At 40.7% G+C, this 23,103-nt stretch overlaps 1 non-coding gene across 1 annotated transcript; it reads left to right on the top strand.

Annotated features, from left to right (window-relative positions):
* The first annotated feature begins 21,829 nt into the window (after positions 1-21,829).
* LOC142865615 (small nucleolar RNA SNORA20) lies at positions 21,830-21,964 on the top strand. The gene has a single exon (XR_012915815.1). It is a non-coding gene; the product is annotated as a small nucleolar RNA SNORA20 (small nucleolar RNA).
* Positions 21,965-23,103: the final 1,139 nt, after the last annotated feature.

Raw genomic sequence — 23,103 nt, forward strand, 5'->3', positions numbered from 1 at the left:
ACCCGGTAGTACAATGTTTCTCAAACTAACTGAATAAAAATTGATAAAAAAAAATGATGTGAGATCCAGACCAGATATACTGGAGTAGGGCCAGTGGTGGTATAGTAATCTGATTTTTAACAACTACTCAGAGAGATATTTTTGCACAGAAAGTATAATATGTTCTACACAGTATGCATCCAATAAATACTTTTTAGCCATTTTGAATTGATTTAGATGAAAAGCAAGTGAGTCTTTCCTTAAATGCTGAAGTATAAAGAGATGTTGAGTTGAAAAAGTGTGAGGAGTGTTTCAAGCTTGCCATTTTCCTCCCATAAACCTCTGTGATTTGGGTAAAGGCAGAGTAGCTTTCAAATTAAAGAACAGCCTAAAAGGGCCTTTAGAAATGGGCATAACTTTCATCATGGCAAAAGGCCTCACATTCCGCCAGACTTTGGAATTCAAGTCTAAGATCTGGGCAAACTATTAGTCAACTCTATCCCTCCGAGAAGTATTTGAGAGTGAAAATGATTATTAAAAACATCACTGGAAGGTCATTTTATCGCTTTTCCTAATTTCGTTTTAGAGAATCTAAATTTCCTTCTACTTGGATGTTCGCCTGGAGCAATTAAATCGTCTCGGTGCCAGACAGGTGAAGGGGAATGATATGTGAAGGTACTTCTGACAGCGTCTGAGCTTTCAAGTTTTAAGTTGCTGAGAGTCTCGAGCCCTATTCTAGCTCAAAAGGGATGTGCTGTCAATTATAATATTCAAGGGGGAAATACAGGAGTGTCTCTTTAAACAAACTCTAAAAGGAAGCTGGCTAAAACAAATGAAAAAAGGAGATTTTTTTTAACACGCAACAAACAAAAGGAACTAGGTTTAAAACAGTAAATAGACATCAATTAGACTTTATACGAAGGTGATAAATTAAATTTATCCTGAAAGGATAAAATCTGGAGGAAAGGGTACACTAAAAGGCTTTGTTTTAAATTACACATTTTCATCTGAAGAGCAAAATTGTCTTAAAGGCTCCTTTTTATTACTCAGCACTGTTTTCACTTTATGGAATATTCTGCATTATATTTTAATTAAAGTTATAATTACAGAACTAAATATAATTAGCTTCTTTCTTCAAAAGAAATTGGAAGTGAACTTACTTTATTAAATTTTCAATTTGTTTCTTGCAGTGTTACATAGTTTATTCTAATTAATTGAAGGAGAGCTCATAAATATTTTATCAACATGGGGATGTGATTAAAAACTCAAGAATTTTTCCCTTACTTTTTAATTTTATACCCCCTGATATTATTTTGGGGCCATGCTGAAGTGAGTACAGATGAAGTAGAAGGATGAATACACTCCACCCACCCCCACGTGTTCCCTCTTGACCTGGCGCTTGGCATCCGGGCTGGTGGAAGCATTTATTTCTCCACCTTCTTTCTTTTGGGGTCAGCATTTTAAAGTATTCCCAAAAGAGGAAAGGAAATTGTCAGGTTTTATTCCTCTTTCCTGAGTGCATGCAATAATGAACAACATTAATGGCACTACTGACATGGTATTTCTGTCTGTCTCCCCCCAACACCCACCCAACCCCAAATTTGTCCCTCTGAAGACAAGCTCCGAATGACATTCGAAGAATTCCATGTCAGGTCAAAAGCGCACACTTAGATTCTTTGGCAGAAAAACTTTCAAGAAGATCTTGAAATCCTTCAAGAAGATCATATATTCCCATCTATATAATGTTGCCTGTACTCATTTCACCAGGTATAATTCAAATATTATATATTCAAATGTAATCTTTCGGCCGGGCGCAGTGGCTCACGCCTGTAATCCTAGCACTCTGGGAGGCCGAGGCGGGTGGATTGCTCGAGGTCAGGAGTTCGAAACCAGCCTGAGCAAGAGCAAGACCCCGTCTCTACTATAAATAGAAACAAATTAATTGGCCAACTAATATATATATAGAAAAAATTAGCCGGGCATGGTGGCGCGTGCCTGTAGTCCCAGGTACTTGGGAGGCTGAGGCAGGAGGATCGATTGAGCCCAGGAGTTTGAGGTTGCTGTGAGTGAGGCTGTTGCCACGGCACTCACTCTAGCCTGGGCAACAAAGCGAGATTCTGTCTCAAAACAAAAACAAAAACAAAAACAAACAAACAAACAAAAAAAAAACAAACAAAAACAAAACAAAACAAATATAATCTTTCAAGAAGATCATCTATCCAAAAATCTATAGTGTTGCCCATACTTATTTAACCAGAAACACCTTTTTCCCCTCATTCATCTCATGAGACTTGACATTCAAAACACTGGGAAATGCTGCTGTCTCTCTTAGTGGCTTTGGGGGGAAAAATTAACCTTAAGTAACTTGAAGGTCAAGTCCCTCCCTTGATTCATTGTACCTTAACATCAGTGACCCTGGGGCACAGCCCTTTTTTGAAAAATTACTGTTAAGTTCCCCTTTAATTCCATTCTCCTCTCCTTCCCCTCTGGACAACCATCGCACAGCGTTTCCTGTGAGGGTTCTGTGCGTCCCTATTCCTGCGTTGAGCTGGGAGAGGTGAGAAGGGACATCGAAGGAAGGGACACCCCTGAATGCTCCTTTCTGTACATGGTTTTGGCCTTCTGAAGCCTTTCGTTTTCTACATATTAAAAAGGAAATCAAGGCCGGGCGCGGTGGCTCACGCCTGTAATCCTAGCACTCTGGGAGGCCGAGGCGGGTGGATCGCTCGAGGTCAGGAGTTCGAAACCAGCCTGAGCAAGAGCGAGACCCCGTCTCTACTATAAATAGAAAGAAATTAATTGGCCAACTAATACATACAAAAAATGAGCCGGGCATGGTGGCGCATGCCTGTAGTCCCAGCTACTTGGGAGGCTGAGGCAGGAGGATTGCTTGAGCCAGGAGTTTGAGGTTGCTGTGAGCTAGGCTGACGCCACGGCACTCACTCTAGCCTGGGCAACAAAGCGAGACTCTGTCTCAAAAATAAATAAATAAATAAATAAAATAAAAAGGAAATCAAGAAGAATCGAAGGAGAAGGGGAATAAACAATAATTAACTGTAGCAATCTATTAAAAAACCATTTTGCAGCCGCCGGGTGTGGTGGCTCATGCCTCTATGTCTTCAAAAAAAAAAAAAAAAAAAAAAACAGACAGGAAAAAAATGTGTCTTCAAAGCTGTAACTATTTGAGCCAGCACGGTGGCTCATACCTGCAATCCTAGCACTCTGGGAGGCCAAGACAGGAGGATCGCTCAAGGTCATAAGTTCAAAAGCAGCCTGAGCAAGAGTGAGACCCCCATCTCTACTAAAAATAGAAAGAAATTAATTGGCCAACTAAAAATATATAGAAAAAATGAGCCGGGCATGGTGGCTCATGCCTGTGGTCCCAGCTACTCGGGAGGAGGCTGAGGCAGGAGGATCGCTTGAGCCCAGGAGTTGGAGGTTGCTGTGAGCTAGGCTGACACCACGGCACTCACTCTAGCCTGGGCTACAGAGTGAGACACTGTCTCAAAAAAAAAAAAAAAAAAAATTAAAAAAGAAAAACCATTTTGGGAAAAAAGGAATTAGTTATTTCATATTAGTAATAGAGAAATAATTAGGGGAGAAGAGAAGGCTCTTGCTTAGAACAGAATGCCAGGTGTTGAGTAATAAATGTGGATCAGTACTGGGTCAGAAAATCAGCAGTCTGCAGCCACAGTAATAAAGATTGGACCAGGCAAGAATGATGAATGGATGCTGAAACCGAGGGAGAAAATCTGATGGGGAGAAGAGTATTTGCAGGCTCTGACTGTATCTTCCCACAGATCGAAGACTGCAGGGGGGGAAAATGTTTATTTCTACAATGGAGAAATCAGACAACGTCTTGACCCAGCGATCAAAATTAACACCACCAAAATTAGGGCCAGAGGGGTGTCCTAACTCCAGATGTGACACCCTAAGATGGAGACAGGTCACCACCTATGGAACATTCTGGCCAAGCACGCATCCCCGGAATCCAATCACGAGGAAACGACAGATAAAGCCCAAATGAGGAGCATCCCATGAACAGACATGGCATTGAGGAGGACTCTGTGTTTTTTTTTAGATTGTCAATATTGTAAAGAAACAGAGAAAGACTATTCAATATTATAGACGGCAAAGAGACACAGAGCCAAATGCAACGCCTGACTCAAGACTGGATCCTATCACGGAGCAGGAAAAATGCTATAAAAGACACCTTTGGGGCAACCAATAAAGCTAGAATGTGACAAAATTGTATCCATATAAGTTTATGAAATTGATAAGCGTTCTATGGTCCCCTAATAGCATATCTCTATTCTTGGGAAACTGCACAGTGAAATATTGAAAATGGCCATGATGGGTATAAATTACCTTCAAATAATGCAGAAAATGTTAGAGAAAATGAGAAAGAGGGAGAGAAAATATATGCCAATGATAAAGGAAAAAGAGTAAAATATTAACAATTGATGCCTATAGAAAGGGTCTTATGGGTGTCCTTCACGCTATTCTTGTTCTTGAAATTATTCTATTTGTGCTACAGTTTTGTATGTCATTCCATCTATACCATTCTTATTCGAAATTATTTCCTAAGAAAAATTTTTTTTTAAATCAAAAAGAATATATATTTTTTAAAGGAATGTTCTTTCTAGAGTGGTGACAATATTGAATCTAAATGATGGGTATATATGGAAGTTCACTATTCTATTCTGTTTCCTCTGTATACATTTGCAATTTTCCATAATAAAGAACTGTTTTGTCTTTCAGAAATGGTTTAACTTTTTGTTGGTTTTCATTTAACTGGCTGATTTCATGCGTTGACCATGGGCTATCTGGAAGGGCTCCATATGTGGGCTGTTATCAAGTCCCTTTGCACTAGGCAAGTGGATGTTCACACCACACAAAATATATCTTAAAAAAATAAATAAATAAAAAACAGGAAAAAATGTGTCTTCAATGCTGAAACTTGGGCTAGGCACGGTGGCTCACGCCTGCAATCCTAGCACTCTGGGAGGCCGAGGCGGGAGGATCGCTCAAGGTCAGGAGTTCAAAACCAGCCTGAGCAAGAGCGAGACCCCGTCTCTACTATAAAAAGAAAGAAATTAATTGGCCAACTAAAAATATATAGAAAAAATTAGCCGGGCATGGTGGCACTTGCCTGTAGTCCCAGCTACTCGGGAGGCTGAGGCAGGAGGATCGCTTGAGCCCAGGAGTTGGAGGTTGCTGTGAGCGAGGCTGACACCACGGCACTCACTCTAGCCTGGGCAACAAAGTGAGACTCTGTCTCAAAAAAAAAAAAAAAAAAAAACCCACAAAAAACTAAAGGAAATTATTATTAGCAGGCATGAATAATGCCACCAGTAACTTACCCAATTTCAGTAGTTTGCTCATTCAATAGCTATTACGCCCTTCCTATATGCTTAGGGCTCAACTGGGTCCTGGGCCTGCAGCTGCTAACAAAATGAACCCCCCAGCAGAATCATCCCCTGTAGGGGCAAAGGGCTGGCCCTCTGTTTCTCTTCCTTAGTCTTTCATTGGCTCTTGGCAACCGGCGTGAGACAGCGGGCTGAACCAAGGACAATTTTCAGGACAATGGACAGGGAACAGCAGTGAGTCATCCAATGCACTACAGCAGTCACCCCACACCCCTTCCTCGAAAGACACTGTTCTAGGGTACCTGCCTCGTGGTGTTTCAGAGAGACTGAACCCCAGTTACTCATACATACCACCTGCTCAGAACATGGCTTGTATTGGGCTGCATTTCTTTCCTGTCTTTCTCCCACTTTTCCTCACTTGTGGAACCTGGAACTTCCCAGATAAACTAACGGCACCCATAAACTTAGGGCCATCTTTTTGGCAAACCCAGACTAAGACAACGGTCTGAATGAAATGATTCTTTTTTGGGGGGGGGGTGGAGGGACAGAGTCTCACTCTGTTGCCCAGGCTAGAGTGCCGTGATGTCAGCCTAGCTCACAGCAACCTCCAACTTCTGGCCTCCAGCGATCCTCCTGCCTCAGCCTCCCGAGTAGCTGGGACTACAGGCATGCACCACCATGCCCGGCTAATTTTTTCTATATATTTTTAGTTGGCCAATTAATTTCTTTCTGTTTTTAGTAGAGACAGGGGTCTCGCTCTTGCTCAGGCTGGTTTCGAACTCCTGACCTCGAGCGATCCTCCCGCCTCGGCCTCCCAGAGTGCTAGGGTTACAGGCGTGAGCCACCGTGCCCCGCCTGAAATTATTCTTAATCACTGAAGGTTACCTAAAGCCGGTGGATACCCTTAAGGATCAAGGAATTAAAAATTTCGTTTGTTTGAGGAGGGAAAAAAAAGAACAAAGCTCTTTCCTAATTGTACCTCGATGAGATTCAGGCTGGTTAATGAATTGATACTCACTTATTATCTCATTTAATCCTCATAGCAACTGTCTGGGGTAGGTGTAATTATCTCTACTTTACACACACACACACACACACACACAAAAACAGAGGTTCAGAGAAGGTAAGTATGTTGGCCAAGGTCTCCCAGCTGAGATTCAAGTTCAAGCACTGTGGTTCTAAAGTCAGCAACTGTCCTTAGCTACTGATCCACACAACCTTCCTCAAGGTTTCAGAGACACGACCTGGATAAGCATTTGTTCATTTCTAAAGTTAAAATCCCAGGACAACCGTTAAGACCATGGCGGTGGGAAGTACACTTTTTACGTGATGAAGACATGCGTTTTTTCCTTTCCTAATATAGCGAGGGAGGCCGGGCGCGGTGGCTCACACCTGTCATCCTAGCTCTCTGGGAGGCCGAGGCGGGCAGATTGCTCGAGGTCAGGAGTTCGAAACTAGCCTGAGCAAGAGCGAGACCCCGTCTCTAATATAAATAGAAAGAAATTAGTTGGCCAACTAATATATATAGAAAAATGAGCCAGGCATGGTGGCGCGTGCCTGTAGTCCCAGCTACTCGGGAGGCTGAGGCAGGAGGATCGCTTGAGCCCAGGAGTTGGAGGTTGCTGTGAGCGAGGCTGACACCACGGCACTCACTCTAGCCTGGACAACAAAGCGAGACTCTGTCTCAAAAAAAAAAAAATATATATATATATATATATATATATATAGCCAGGGAGATGAAAAGGGCAGGTAACATGTTTTATTATTATTACTGACAACATTATCGATATTCAAATCATTACAAGGAAGACCCAGCATTCCCATGTTTTATTTAAGGCAGTTTCTGCATCGTTTGGACATTACATTATTTATGTCAAAAACAGTATTTTGGGTGAACATTTATTCACCCGGCAATGTTTATTAGTTACAACCAAGCAGTTTTAAGACCAGAATAAAAGATCGGGAGAAAGAAGGAGGTGGGGGGGAATAAACCAGTGTCTATTCCTCTGGCATTCTCCCCGACATGTAGAGATTTTGTTCAAGTTGTAAACTAAATTCCCAGTGTTTGCTCTGTGTGGTTGACACAACTCCCAGGCTGCTAGGAATGACTATTTTTTTTTTTTTTTTTTTTCCTTTTGCAAGTCTTGCTTAAGGAATGACTATTAAATCAGCCAGGTAAATAGGAAGATGTCAACCACGGTCTCTATACATGAGGCCTTGCCCTACGGTGATTAGACACGAACGTTTGAGTCAGAGACAGTCTCTGATTTAAACTAGGCCCTGACACTCATTAGCTCCGCAATCCCAGACTAACCGAATTATGACCCTTAAGACTCAGTCCCCCCCCCCACGTGAAAAGTGGAGACAAGAACAGCAGCTACCTGATGGGGTTCAGGAAGGATTAAATGTGATCGAGTTACACGGTTGTCTGTCAATAGATGAAATGCTTGCTAGATTTTATCTATAATCAACCAAATATTTTTTTTTTTCTGATGAAAATAGGGTGTAAGGAGGGTGCTTCGATGGAAATAAATACAGCTCCTTTTGCAAAGTTTTGACCCAGGTAGTTCGAGTCTTAGGCACACTGCACTGGCCTAGAGGCCCAATGCCCACGAGGAGGCCGCCGTGCACAAATTCGCCGGGCACCGAGCATTGGGGGTGGGGACACTACTGACACTGCTCATCCGGAACAATGCCACTTATAACACCCCCTATGTGTGGTGGCTTTGGGGATCCACCCTGTCCCCTGGGAAGGCGGCAGGCGTAGAGAGGGGTTGCAAGCACAGTGGGGGGACAATACAGGTTGGTACGGAGAGCTGTGAACTCACGTCACCGTGAATCCGGGACGGCAGCGTGTAAGTCAGGAGAAGACAAGTGTGACACCTGACTCACACAGCCCTTCTCCAGGAAGTGGCGATAAAAACAGCGGAGAACCCTTCGCCATCCCCAATTTCATTTATCCCACGTAAATTCAACCCAAGAATTTTATCTTAATCCTTTCCCATTTTGAGCCTCCTTCTTATTGGCCCCTGTCACACGACTTGGAATTATTCTTTCATTTAACATATACTTATGGACTGCTTTCTCCTTTGCATATAGATCTTCCTACAGGGCACTGTCGAGCTACAGATGCAAGCTGCGGTGGTCACCTCCATGGCTAGCTGGCCAAGTTACATTGCTTTCCTGATATAAAGAATGGGTAGTAGAGGCCGGGCGCAGTGGCTCACACCTGTCATCCTAGCACTCTGGGAGGCCGAGGCGGGAGGATCGCTCAAGGTCAGGAGTTCGAAACCAGCCTGAGCAAGAGCAAGACCCCCGACTCTACTATAAATAGAAAGAAATTGGCCAACTGATATATATAGAAAAAATTAGCCGGGCATGGTGGCGCTTGTCTGTAGTCCCAGCTACACAGGAGGCTGAGGCAGGAGGATCGCTTGAGCCCAGGAGTTTGAGGTTGCTGTGAGCCAGGCTGATGCCACGGCATTCTAGCCCCAAAGACAAAGTGAGACTATGTCTCAAAAAAAAAAAAGGCGGGGCTTGGTGGTTCATGCCTGTAATCCTAGTACTCTGGGAGGGCAGGTGGATTGCTCGAGGTCAGGAGTTCGAAACCAGCCTGAGCAAGAGCAAGACCCACGTCTCTACTGTAAATAGTAAGAAATTAATTGGCCAACTAATATATATAGAAAAAACTAGCCGGGCATGGTGGCGCATGCCTGTAGTCCCAGCTACTTGGGAGGCCGAGGCAGGAGGATCGCTTGAGCCCAGGAGATTGAGGTTGCTATGAGCGAGGCTGACGCCACGGCACTCACTCTAGCCTGGGCAACAAAGCGAGACTCTGTCTCAAAAAAAAAAAAAAAAAAAAAGAGTTCCCGGCTTGGAGGCTAAACTCCCTAAATGTTGTTCGACTGAACAAAACAGAATGCTCAGTTACAGACACGGGGAATTGCCTTTTTAATCGGATGTTCCTGAGAGTTGCTCCTGCAGATGGTGAAATCGTGAAAGAGCAATGGACACAAAGAAGGTCAATATTGTGGAAGGGAAAGAGGCCTGATCATTCATCCACTCATCACTCGAATATTTATTAAGTGTCTATTAGATGCGGTACGTGATACAATCAGTGGGTCAAAATAGGAAAAAAAAAAGGATTTAAACAATTTTTATAAAAAAAAACAGTGTCTATTAGGAAGAAAAAAGAGAGAGCAAGACTATGAAGCCCCTACATGATAGATATGGGGAATTATGTACCACCAGCCACAAGTAAATGGGGTTTTTTTTTTGTTATTTTTTTTTTTTTACAGGATTGGGTTCCCAAAGATAAATGGGTTTTTTGTTTTTTTTTGAGACAGAGTCTCGCTTTGTTGTCCAGGCTAGAGTGAGTGCCGTGGCGTCAGCCTCGCTCACAGCAACCTCCAACTCCTGGGCTCAAGCGATCCTCCTGCCTCAGCCTCCCAAGTAGCTGGGACTACAGGCATGTGCCACCATGCCCGGCTAATTTTTTTTTTTTTTTATATATATATCAGTTGGCCAATTAATTTCTTTGTATTTATAGTAGAGACGGGGTCTCACTCTTGCTCAGGCTGGTTTTGAACTCCTGACCTCTAGCAATCCGCCCGCCTCGGCCTCCCAGAGAGCCAGGATTACAGGCGTGAGCCACCGCGCCCGGCGGTAAATGGGTTTTTAACCACCAGTTGCAGAGAAGCTTTGTAATAAATCAGGAGGAAGGGGAATGGTTGAGACTGAGGAGGTATTGATGAGTATGAACAAATCATGACAACGATCGTAATGCTGTTATATCCTGGTACTATTTTCTATATTCCATTAACTGTTAAAGACAACCACCCAACACTTTGCTTCAGGTTTACCAGTCATAAAAATTCTCAAAATCGCTTTATTACTATTGCCACAGGAATAGCAACAGCAGCACCATCAAGAAAAGTTAAAATTTTTATAGTGTGCTTTTTTTTTAAAAAAAAACAAACAAAAAAGTTGCATAGTCCAATCTTTACATCAACAGACATATTAATTTCTACTGGGACCATGCTCGTGGGACTCGCATCATCTGAGCCACACTTCAAGGACATTAAAACAACTAAAAACCAAGAGTCTTTAATGTCTCGGATATTGGGAAACAGGTACACAAATCCATGTGTGAGTGTGTGTGTGTGTGTGTGTGTGTGTGTTTCCACACTGATAGAGACATACGGAGTGACAGACAGACAGAGCAGGGATTTTGGAGTCAGGTAGATCATTGGTTGAATCTTGTAAAGGTCCCTCTGTAGGTGTGTGACCTCATGCAAAATCACTTCAGCTCCCCATACCTGTTTTCTTATCTATTTACAAGGCTGTTACAGGAATAGCATATATATATATGTGTGTGTGTGTGTGTGTATATACACACACATATATGTATACATACATATATGTGTGTATATATACATATATGTACATATATACTATATATAATAGCATATATACAGTATATATACTATATATACAATATATATACTATATATAGTATATATACTACATATAGTATATATATACTAGTATATATATATAAATATATAAACTATATATAGTATATAGATATTATATATATACTATACTATATCTATATACTATATATATACTATACTATATATAGTGTGTATATATATGTATATATGTATATGTACATATATACTATATATACTATATACACTATACACACTATACTATATACACTATACACACTATACTATACACACTATACACACTATACTATACACACTATACACACTATACACACTATACACACTACACACTACACACTCTATACACACTATACACTCTATACACTCTATACACACTATACACACTATACACACTACACACACTACACACACTACACACACTACACACACTACACACACTACACACACTACACACACTACACACTACACACTATACACTCTACACACTATACACTCTACACACTATACACTCTATACACTATACACTCTACACTCTATACACTATACACTCTATACACTATACACTATATACTATATACATACTATACTATATATACTATATATACTATATACTATATATACTATATACTATATACATACTATACTATATATACTATATACTATATACATACTATACTATATATACTATATACTACATATATACTATATACTATATATACTATATATAGTGTATATATATATATACACACACACACACACACACTATCAGGCTGCTGTTTATAATTAAGACCTTACATGTCAAACTCAGCAGAGAATCTGGCACCTGGCAGAGACTCAGTGAGCAGCGGCATAATAAAAATATCATAATAATTATGATTATTGTATTTATGTACCCTGTACGGCTGTACCTCTACCATCCATTCTCCAGCTCTTTGCTTCCTCTCCCAACAGTCTGTAGTGGATACTATTGGGTGGAGAAGTCATTAAAATCAGCTGAAGGCCACGAGCGGTGGCTCACGCCTGTGATCCCAGCACTCTGGGAGGCCGAGGCAGGAGGATGGTTTGAGCTCAAGAGTGTGAGACCAGCCTGAGCAAGAACGAGACCCCGTTTCTACTATAAATAGAAAGAAATTAGCTGGACAACTAAAAATATATAGAGAGATAAAAATATTAGCCGGGCATGGTGGTGGCGCATGCCTGTAGTCCCAGCTACTGGGGAGGCTGAGGCAGGAGGATCGCTTGAGCCCAGGAGTTTGAGGTTGCTGTGAGCTAGGCTGACACCACGGCACTCTAGCCTGGGCAACAGATTGAGTCTGGCTCAAAAAAAAAAAAAAAAAAAAAGAAAAAAATCAGCTGAAGATGGGAACCGAGGGTCCCTTCAGGTATTGAAATCACGCAAATTAATATCTTTTGCATCTATTGCATGGACTAGTCTAAATGCATGTAGTTAGTCTCTGATGAACTGAAGTCCTTCATTTACAAATTAGAGATTTAAAAATTCTTTTATAGGCTTATTTTCAGGATTGCGTATAATATATATATATATACACAATTCATCTAAGCACAGCTCCTGGCACAGAGTGGAGCCACTCAAAACTGGTGGCTATAATTATTACAAGTAATAATATGTGCTTATGGTTCCCAGGATGAAAACAGTGATTAAAATTTATTCTAAATTCCAAAGAGTCCCCTGACAGAATAGGATGAAGGTATGGATACTTTTGTTCTCAGCATCCTCCCCCCTGCCCTAGCAGCCCATGGCATTTTCTCCACATTGGAGAAAATGTTCTAGGACATCAGAGTAGGTCTGGGAAAACCCACAGTCTCTTGAGAAGTATACTTCTAGCAACTGGCGGTGGAATATTCTACAAGCAGCTGCAAGTGCACAAGAATGCAGGCGTGAAGTGGGCTGTTTGACTCACTGTGAATTAGATCTTGGATTCTTTGTATTTCCTCCTTAATCTTCATGGCTTTGCTTTTAAGTAGCACTGGGTCATGTGGAATTTTAACAAAGGCTTCTCTGACAATCCAGAAGAACTATACACTCTCTGGGTTATTATGTAGCCTTTTTTTTCTTTTTTCTTTTTATGACCTTATTATATAGACAGGTTTAGTTAAACAGGATTTTTTTTCTCTTCTTCAAATTAGCACAGAACATACTTTATTCTTTTGTGTCTCAGCGAAGTTTCCAAAATCCTTCCCGCATTGTGGTTCACTTAGCCCAATTAGGATTCCACGAACGGAAGACAAATGGTGATGTTTTTAAAAGACTGGGAATGTAAAATGGTATAGCCACTCTGAAAAACAGTTTGGCAGTTTCTTAAAAAAGCTAAACATGCAGCCATCATATTGACCCAGAAGTTGTACTCCTGGAGAAATTTCCCGGAGAAATAAAAATGTATATTCACACACACACACACACACACACACATGCACATACACACACATGCACACAAACCCTGTACACGAATATTCATAGCAGTTTTATTTGTAATAGCCCAAAAGTGAAATCAGCCCAGATGTTCAACAGTGAACGATTAAACAAACCATGACATACACAAGCCATGGAAAGCTACTCAGCAATAACAGAAACAAATGATTGATACAAGCAACAATTTAGATGAATTTCAGGGAATTATGTTAAGTAAAAAAAAAAAAAATGTTAATTCCAAAAGGGGGTATACTGTTGATTTAACTTATGTGACATTTTGAAATGAAAAAAATTTTTAAGTGGAGGACAGATTATGGGTTGCCAGGGTTGAGGGATTTGGGCGTGGGAGAGGGAGGATGGCAAGAAGGAGGCTGGTGTGGTTCATAAAAAGGCACAATAGGGACCCTTGTAGTTTATAAAAAGGCACAAGATACTCAGAACCACCGAGTATCTTGACTATGGCTGTGGACACAAAAACCCATACATGACATAAAATTGTGCAGACTTTAACGCACACAAATACACATCCAAATGAGTATAAATAAAACTTGGAAAATCCAAATAAGATTGCTGAATTTTATCATGGTCCATATCCTGGTTATTATAATTCTACAAAGCATTACCATTGGAGGAAACTGGGAAAAATGCACATAGGATCTTTCTGTATTATGTCTTATAATTCTACCCTAGTTTGCAATATCACATTAAATTTTTTTTTCAATCAAAAAATAAACTAAATGAAGGAATTAAGAAAATAAAAAGGTTAGGCAGGGCGCAGTAGCTCACGCCTGTAATCCTAGCACTCTGGGAGGCCAAGGTAGGAGGATCACCTGAGCTCAATAGTTCGAAACCAGCCTGAGCAAGAGTGAGACCCCATGTCTACTAAAAATAGAAAAAATTAGCCCACGTGGTGGGTTACACCTGTAGTCCCAGCTACTTGGGAGGCTGAGGCAAGAGGATCGCTTGAGGTCAGGAGTTTGAGGTTGCTGTGAGCTATGGTGATGCCACTGCACTCTAGCCCAGGCAAAAAAAAGTGAGACGGGGAAGGGGAAGGAAAGGAAAGGAAAGGAAAGGAAAGGAAAGGAAAGGGAAGGGAAGGGAAAGGAAAGGAAAGGAAAGGAAAGGAAAGGAAAGGAAAGGAAAGGAAAGGAAAGGAAAGGAAAGGAAAGGAAAGGAAAGGAAAGGAAAGGAAAGGAAAGGAAAGGAAAGGAAAGGAAAGGAAAGGAAAGGAAAGGAAAGGAAAGGAAAGGAAAGGAAAGGAAAGGAAAGGAAAGGAAAGGAAAGGAAAGGAAAGGAAAGGAAAGGAAAGGAAAGGAAAGGAAAGGAAAGGAAAGGAAAGGAAAGGAAAAGGAAAGGAAAAGGAAAAGAAAAGGAAAAGAAAAGGAAAAGAAAAGGAAAAGGAAAGGAAAAGAAAAGGAGAAGAAAAGGAGAAGAAAAGGAGAAGAAAAGGAGAAGAAAAGGAGAAGAAAAGGAGAAGAAAAGGAGAAGAGAAGAGAAGAGAAGAGAAGAGAAAAGAAAGAAAAAGAAAGAAAAGAAAGAAAGAAAAGAAAGAAAGAAAAGAAAGAAAGAAAAGAAAGAAAGAAAAGAAAGAAAGAAAGAAAAGAAAGAAAGAAAAGAAAGAAAGAAAAGAAAGAAGGAAGGAAGGAAAAAAGAAAAGAAAAAAAGTTATAAAAAATGATAAAAGAAAACAAAAAGGTTAAAAAAAAAAACACCTGTACATGCCAGTGTTGAAAAAAATTATAAACGTCAAACCCCCAGTAAATTCTTGAATTATTGCCTAGTGATTGCTTAACCTCTCTTCATTTGAACCAAGACAGAATTTACCTCCTGAGGAAATTAGTAACAGTTTTCTTCAATCTGAAAAGTTCTTCCTAAAATCGAAATGGGTTCTCTTTTAAAGAAGCTGCATCCATTTAGCCTACAGAAAAATTCAAAGCCCTCAGAGGCATGTGGTAGCCCTTCGAGATCTCAGGTTTAATGACCTAAATATGGAAACACTGGTTAGATATTTTGATGAAATTCTCTTTCCTTCAAGTCTAGGCCCCAGACCCCCTTCTGTTCTGTTCCTTTCTATGATGTACAAGTCCACAAATTTCCACAATGCACAACTCCTCCACCAACTGCATCAACTTCTCCACGTCACCCACTACTTCATCTTTTGTTCTAATTATTCCGTGTGCGGCTTGTCTTCTCCACTAAACTTGAAGCTCGAGAGTAAGGGCCATATTTTAGCCCTTATTCATCCTGCACCGTTACTGGCTGAGCAGCTGCACACGGTTTGTCATTTCCATTCTTAGATTTTGCCATCCCTCCTATACTTTGATGTATTTGGTATAGTATATTTTGATCCTATGATGGTTATGTCTCTTTTTTTCAAATGTAATTGAATGTCAACAGCACTCAGGCTGCTCAAGGGTTCCCGTGGAAGTGATTGAACACAACCTTCCACCGCCTACCCCCCTAACAACATAGAATCTGTCCCCCTGCATAGAATCTGTCGCCTTGATCTTGCGGTTAGCTAACCTGGTAGGTTAGGGCTGCAACCATGAACATGTAAAGTCACGAATGAAAGAGGTTTCCAGGGAAAGTGCATCATCAGGGAGGGAGAAAATGTTTTGCAGCTCACAGAAACAACGAAAGGTTTGGATTAAATTCTCCTGGCCCTGGGGGTTTTAAACCGCTTCAGAAATGCAGATTCGGAGAATTCGTTTTTTTAGAGCAAAATCGGGAACTTATCTATTTATCTGACTGTTTCCATCCTTAAAAATGTCACTCTGAGTTGAAAGATCTCCAATATTGTTTTATGTAGAGCCCTTAGAGATAACTTTGTATGTTGCGAATTCGGTTTGTAATGGCGTTGAGTTTTAAGAAAAGGACTAAGGCAATAAAAAAAGAAAAAAAAACTTCAGGGGATAAAAATTTCGTAAAGGAGACTCTACTGATATAAAAATGGGCAGACAGGAAAAAAAAACAAACCACATTCACATTTTTGCGAAAAGATAATAAAATACAGTAAGTGCTGGAGGGAAAACCCTATAACTCCTTTCTTTCGGTCTCTTCATGTTAAATAGGAACTTCTTCCCCAAATGGTGAAATAAATTGTCCCAAGTCACAGAGTGGTTAAGGACCAGGTGGTACTCATCAGAAGCATAATAATGGCAAAGATGATAATAATGTCCCCTACATCAACAGTGCTTTGCAAATCACTGAGAGTAACTATTCTAATTTACAAAGCCATTTCCTTTAAATCCATTATACATTAGTATTCAGGTTCAATGCTTAGTCAGACCAGATGGAAAGTTCCTGCCCAATTTCTTAGCATGGGCTATTATTATTATTATTATTATTATTGTGGTAAGAACATTTAAAATGAGATCTACCTTCTTAACAAAATTTTAAGCGTATAATACGGTATTGTTAACTATAGACACAGTATATTGTACAGTAGGTCTCTAGAACTTAACCTTAATCTTGCATAAATGAAACTTTAGCAACTCCCCAAGTTCCCTCCCCACCCCACCCTCATTCTCCTGGAAACCACCAATTCTCCCCTGTTTCTATGCTTTTTAACTCTTTTAGATAGCTCATATAAGTGGAACCACCCACTATTTGTCTTTCTGTGACTAGTTTATTTCACTCAGCATAATATTTCCAAGTTTCGACCATGTTGTCACATAGGCCAGGATTTCCTTCTTTTTAAGGCTGAATAATATTCCACCGTAAGCAAATACCACATTTTCTTTCTTTATTTATCTATTGATGGACATGTAGGTTGTTTCCATATCTTGGCTATTGTGACTAATGCTGCAATAAGCATAGGAATGGAAGATACCTCTTTGACACCCTGATTTCATGTCACTTGTATGTGTACCCAGAAGTGGGATTATGGGATCATGTGGTCGTTCTATTTTTAATTTTTTTTTAGTAAACTCCATGCTGTTTTCCATAGCAACTTCACCATTTTATATCCCCACCCTAAGCATACACAGGCTCTAATTCCTCTACATCCTTACCAACACTCGTGACCTCTTGAGGTCTTTTTGACACCTCCTAAGACCACATGATGGTTTTGGTTTTCATATCCATGATGATTAGTGATTCTGGACACTTTTTCACATGCCTATTGGCCATTTGTATGCCCATCCAGAGTAAGCAGGCAGAGGAAATGAAAAAATTTTAAAAAAGGTATCAGTCAGAAAGGAAGAAGTAAATTATTTCTCTTTGCAGATGGTATGAGCTTATATGTAGACAGACTCCACCAAAAAACTTAGAACTATTAAACTAATTCAATACAATTGCAGGATAAAAAAAAAAAACCAACATATAAAAATCATGTGCATTTCTATACACTAACAGCAAACTATCCAAAAAAGAAATTAAGAAAACAATCCCATTTACAAGCATCGAGAAGAGTATAATACTTAGGAATAAACTTAACTAAGGAGGCGAAAGACTTGTACACTAAAATTTACAAAGCATTGGCGAGGCGCGGTGGCTCACGCCTATAATCCTAGCACTCTGGGAGGCCGAGGCGGGCGGATCGTTTGAGCTCAGGAGTTCGAAACCAGCCTGAGCAAGAGCGAGACCCCCGTCTCTACTATAAATAGAAAGAAATTAATTGGCCAACTAAAACATATGGAAAAAATTAGCCGAGAAGGGTGGCACATGCCTGTAGTCCCAGCTACTCGGGAGGCTGAGGCAGGAGGATCGCTTGAGCCCAGGAGGTGGAGGTTGCTGTGAGCTAGGCTGACGCCAGGCACTCACTCTAGCCTGGGCAACAGAGTGAGACTCTGTCTCAGAAAAAAAAAAAAATTACAAAGCATTGATGAAATAAATTAAAGAAGACACAAATAAATAGAAAGATATCTTGTATTCATGGATTAGAAGACTTAATATTGTTAAAATGCCCATACCACCCAAAGTAATGTACAGATTCAGTGCAATCCCTATCAAAATCCCAAAGGCATTTTTTTTTACAGAGAGAAAAAAAATAATCCCCAAATTATTTAAGCCTTAGCATTTTTGTTGTTGTTAACCAGGCTTGCCCCTAACATTGGCAGGGGCCAGAGTAAGATGACAAATAAGAGACAGATCGTGTACCAAGAAATTTAACTCTCACGTAGCACGCTAACTGTGAAATAAATATATTTCCTCTTCCTATATTGAGAAGCACATCCTCCCAAAGATCTAGGAGCTCAGGTTTGAATTTTGCAGCCCCAGAGTCCATGGGATTCTGGGACAGAAAGTGGTAACTTGGGGAGAGTGGTCCTTCAGCCCGAACCCGGGTCGATCACCTGTCATTCATTCACACACGCAGCCCTGTTTCCCTGCAGATGACCCTCCTCCCATACTCTTCTGGTCTGGGGTTGCCATATGGCAGCATGGCTTGTCCTTAGAAGGAGAGACTCAGGGAGGGGCCCACACAGACTCTGTAAATGGAATCAGGACCCTTGAGGCAGAGAGTTGTAGGTCTAGGTACCTAAAGAATGTATTAAGAGAAGGGTGCTCAAGCTCCACCTAGACACGTCTCCCTGGCCCCATCAACTCTTGACCCTGAGGAGTGCCAAAGGTGGACCCTCCAAAGCAAAATGACCAGGGGCCCCTCTTGCAAAAGCCTGAAGTATTATATGACATGATGCATGTGTTGTGCAAAAAATTTTTGTCTTCTGCAAAATAGCACATTAAAAGTAACAGCACTTATGGGGAAGAAAAAAAATATGGTTAAGGATACTCTAAACCTATTCAGCTTTAAAACCGATTCAACTTATAAAAAATAAAATAAAAAAATGCAAGAACACAAATTAGTACTTTGGAAGAGAACCTGAATAGCTCAACAAGGCAGCTCAGGGTGACTGCTGGGGAGGCCTTAGGAATGAACATGAAACAATCAAGTGCAAATGCTATCTTGGGGGCACTGAGACAATGCACACGGAAAAAAAAAAACAACAAAAAAAAAAAACTGTGAGCCACTGGGGCTGCTATTAAGGTGGGCGCAGGAGGAAATGCAAGCTGCCACAAGACAAGAGCTCTGCAGGTGAGGGTGCACCTCCTGTGGAAGAAGTTGGTTGCAGGCATTTAATTTTTAATTTTCTTAAAAACGGAGTTGACAAAAATACATAGAAAAAAATTAGCCGGGCGTGGTGGTGCGTGCCTGTAGTCCCAGCTACTCGGGAGGAGGCTGAGGCAGGAGGATCGCTTGAGCCCAGGAGTTGGAGGTTGCTGTGAGTGAGGCTGATGCCATAGCACTTTAGCCTGGGCAACACAGTGAGACTCTGTCTCAAAAAAAAAAACACAAAAAAAAAGAAAAACAGGGTTGAAAAGTCTCCTGCATACACAGCAGATAAACTAAAAGCCTTTTTTTCCCTTTCCTGCTAAAGGTTACAATTCTACTCCCATCATTGCATCTTCCCTCGCCTGAAACAAAGCACACATATGACTCCAATATTACTTTCATGTTCAGCTGGACATCATGCCCTATTCACAACTGCGTGGAAACTAACGAGAGTTAACAGAAGCACATGTAGTGAGAGAACAGGCTCTGTAGCTCCTTTACCTTTGTTATAAAAATAACAATTTCTTTGATAACGATCGAAAGAATAAAACACAACCTGTTGCCTGGTTGCAAAAATATGGGTTTCCGGCACGCAAATATAGGCACATCAATTCCTATTCCTTGTTCAAAGGACCGTGCAATTGTCACTTTTTTTCCCTCCTGCATGCTGTCTTTACTGTCACACGTTTAAGGTGATCTCAAAGCTTTAAAGTCTGTCCGTCCTTGCAACCTTTTTGCATCCTCTCCCTGCGTAATACTAACGCTTAAGTTATTTATACAGTTGTATGATCTCCTTGAGGGGAAAGTTTAGGTTGCATTCATCTATTTCATGGGCCACTGTACCTCCTATCCAGGTGTGGCCACCAGAGGTGTTCCATAAATGCTTAAACAAAGAAATAAAACCTGGGATGTGGAAGCCATGATTCTTCTGCTGAAACTCAGTCTCGAATGGGGAAAATTAAATGGTGATCCTTGCCTTCATGATCCAGCAACTCTGTGACTACCCCCCCCCCCGAATGAGGCTGCAGAAAAACAGACAATGCTATTAGAACCCAATAATAATCATGATAGCATTTTTAGAAAATCAAGCAAATCAAACTAAGTGCCTAATGCGCATCAGCTCAGTCAATAACCGTCCCAGAAGTAAATGGTGGGACCCCCTGCTTTACAAATTGAGAAGCTGATGTTCAGGGAGGTCAAATAATTTGTCCAAGATGGGATATTCGGTGGAAGTGATGGACCTCGCTTGTACTCACTCTGAATTTCAATTCCCTCATCTATAAAATTAAGTCAAATATTTTCCCTTGAAGACCTCACAGAATCACTGGGAGGTTTGAAGGGAGCTCCAAACAGCCCAAGAAAATATTAATTTCTTGCATTTGCAAAGAGCATTAGAGGTTTTTAAAGTGCTTTCACTCCTTGGGGTTTTCTAGACATAAAAAAAAAAAAATAAAAAAATAAAGTGCTTTCACATGCATCATGTATTCAACAAAGCCCCAGGGTTCCGTGCAAATGTAAAAAAAGTATTATTAATTTCTTATGCTGTTTTTAATCCCTTACATGTTGTACGCACTACAAGATAATGGCTATCAACAGCTAATATTAAACTATGCCAAGCTTGGTACTGAGAGCTTTGCACCGACTGCCTTAATTTATAGTAAAAGGAAAGCAGAAGTTAGTATTCTCAGTAACACTCTTCAAAGATAAGAAACTGCACAGACATTAGGTGATTTGCATAATTCATTTTTAGTACATTAACAGGTCAGGATTTAAACTTATTACTCTAAAATATAAGAAATTTATTTCATAATAGAATTCACCCAAGATATCCTATGATCACAACACTGTGTGGAGTCCAGTGTAAGTGTCATTGTCATCGATGATGATATACCTACAAGGACGAAAAGCTGGGAGATGCTTAGACTTTGAGTAGGCTTAGAGTCTTCTAAAGCATCACACACTCACGCAAGGAAACAACCTTGGCTGCATTCTCTTGAAAAATTTTGTATATTTTCCATTCCGGAATGTCTCAATTGGCCCAACAGTTATAACACACAGAATTGTATCTTTGCAAGTAAAATATTTGTAAATAAAATCACATCGTGGACGTGCCAGGTAGGGCAGTTCATCTTTATTTTTTTATTTTTTATTTTTTTGAGACAGAGTCTCGCTTTGTCGCCCAGGCTATAGAGTGAGTGCCGTGGCGTCAGCCTCGCTCACAGCAACCTCCAACTCCTGGGCTCAAGCGATCCTCCTGCCTCAGCCTCCTCCCGAGTAGCTGGGACTACAGGCATGCACCACCATGCCCAGCTAATTTTTTCTATATATTTTTAGTTGGTCAATTAATTTCTTTCTATTTATTTAGTAGATACGGGGTCTCACTCTTGCTCAGGCTGGTTTTAAACTCCTGACCTTGACCGATCCTCCTGCCTCGGCCTCCCAGAGTGCTGGGATTATAGGTGTGAGCCACCACGCCCAGCCTATATTTGCCTTTTTGTAAGTCAGATATACATAAAGGCTAAGACTTCTCACTTATTTGTTGCTACAGTCTCACAGTGATAAGAGCAGTTATACACATGGGATAAAACAGTATTGGGCCATTATAAATTAAGACAGAGTAAATAACCATTTTCATCTCTTTTGCATAGATTAGACATTGCCTTTTTGGAAAAAGAAAAAAAGGCTAAAGAGATCAGATAATGCACAGGAAATATTTTATTAAGCATTTTGCTGACTTGTAAATAAATCTTATCCCAATAATAAAAAACGTTTACTGGCGCATATAAACAGTTGAGTTTGAATTTGCCATTCATAAAAGTAAATCAGTGAGAGAATGGTGACTGTTAACACATTAGGCATGAGAACTTAGTTCAATTCTCCTTCTCAGCATGCTGCCATTAACTCTTAAAGATCAATGAGAGAGAGTTTTGCAAGGAATATGACCAGCATCTTGAAGGAAGTGAGGCTCAAAGGATTTAGAGATAGATAACCCTTCCTTACCCATCCTGCACAACAATAAGACTGGTAAACAATTACATAAATCTCTTAAAATGTCTCTGAAGTTTGACACATCCTATGGAGATCCACAGAATCTATGTGGGGGTACCATCTGCAGTCTGAGTGGCAGAGTGCCTTGCTTTCACTTTGGTGAAAGGAAGACAAGATGATCAGATTGCAAAACCCATCACCTGCGGTTATCTGATCGCGTCTACACAGCTGATGTCCTCCCCCCCCCTCTTCTTTCCAGGAGAAATCTGGCAAACACTCCCTCGGTCAAGCGATCAACGTCACATCACCTGCGGTAAGTCAGGTGCAGGGCGTGGGCCCTGGGCTCGATGTGATGAGAATGGCTCTTTGACGTCTATGAACTTCCTTCCAAAAACCAACCCACAGTGGCAGTTCCATCATGAGAAGCTCATCAGACAAAGCCCAAAAGAAAGGCGTCCTACAAAACACCTGACCAGGTGTACCTGGAAACACTCAAAAGTCATTAAAATCTTGGCTGGGAAACTGTCCCTGCTAACAGGAGCCCTGGGAGAGATACAACAACTATGTGTAACGTGGTAACCGGGATGGGATCCCAGGACAGAAAAAGGACATTAGGTAAGAAACAAGGAAATCCGAATAAAGTCTGGAATTTGGTCAAGAATATCATATCATCCACACTGATTTACTAATTGCGACAAACGTACCATACTAATAATGTAAGGTGTCAATCGTAGGGGATGGAGGGGATGTGAGGTATGTGACAACTTTCCCTTATCTTTGCAACTTTTCTGTACATTTAAAGGTATTCTA

Source organism: Microcebus murinus, chromosome 30, assembly GCF_040939455.1.
Source record: "Microcebus murinus isolate Inina chromosome 30, M.murinus_Inina_mat1.0, whole genome shotgun sequence".
Taxonomy (NCBI): domain Eukaryota; kingdom Metazoa; phylum Chordata; class Mammalia; order Primates; family Cheirogaleidae; genus Microcebus; species Microcebus murinus.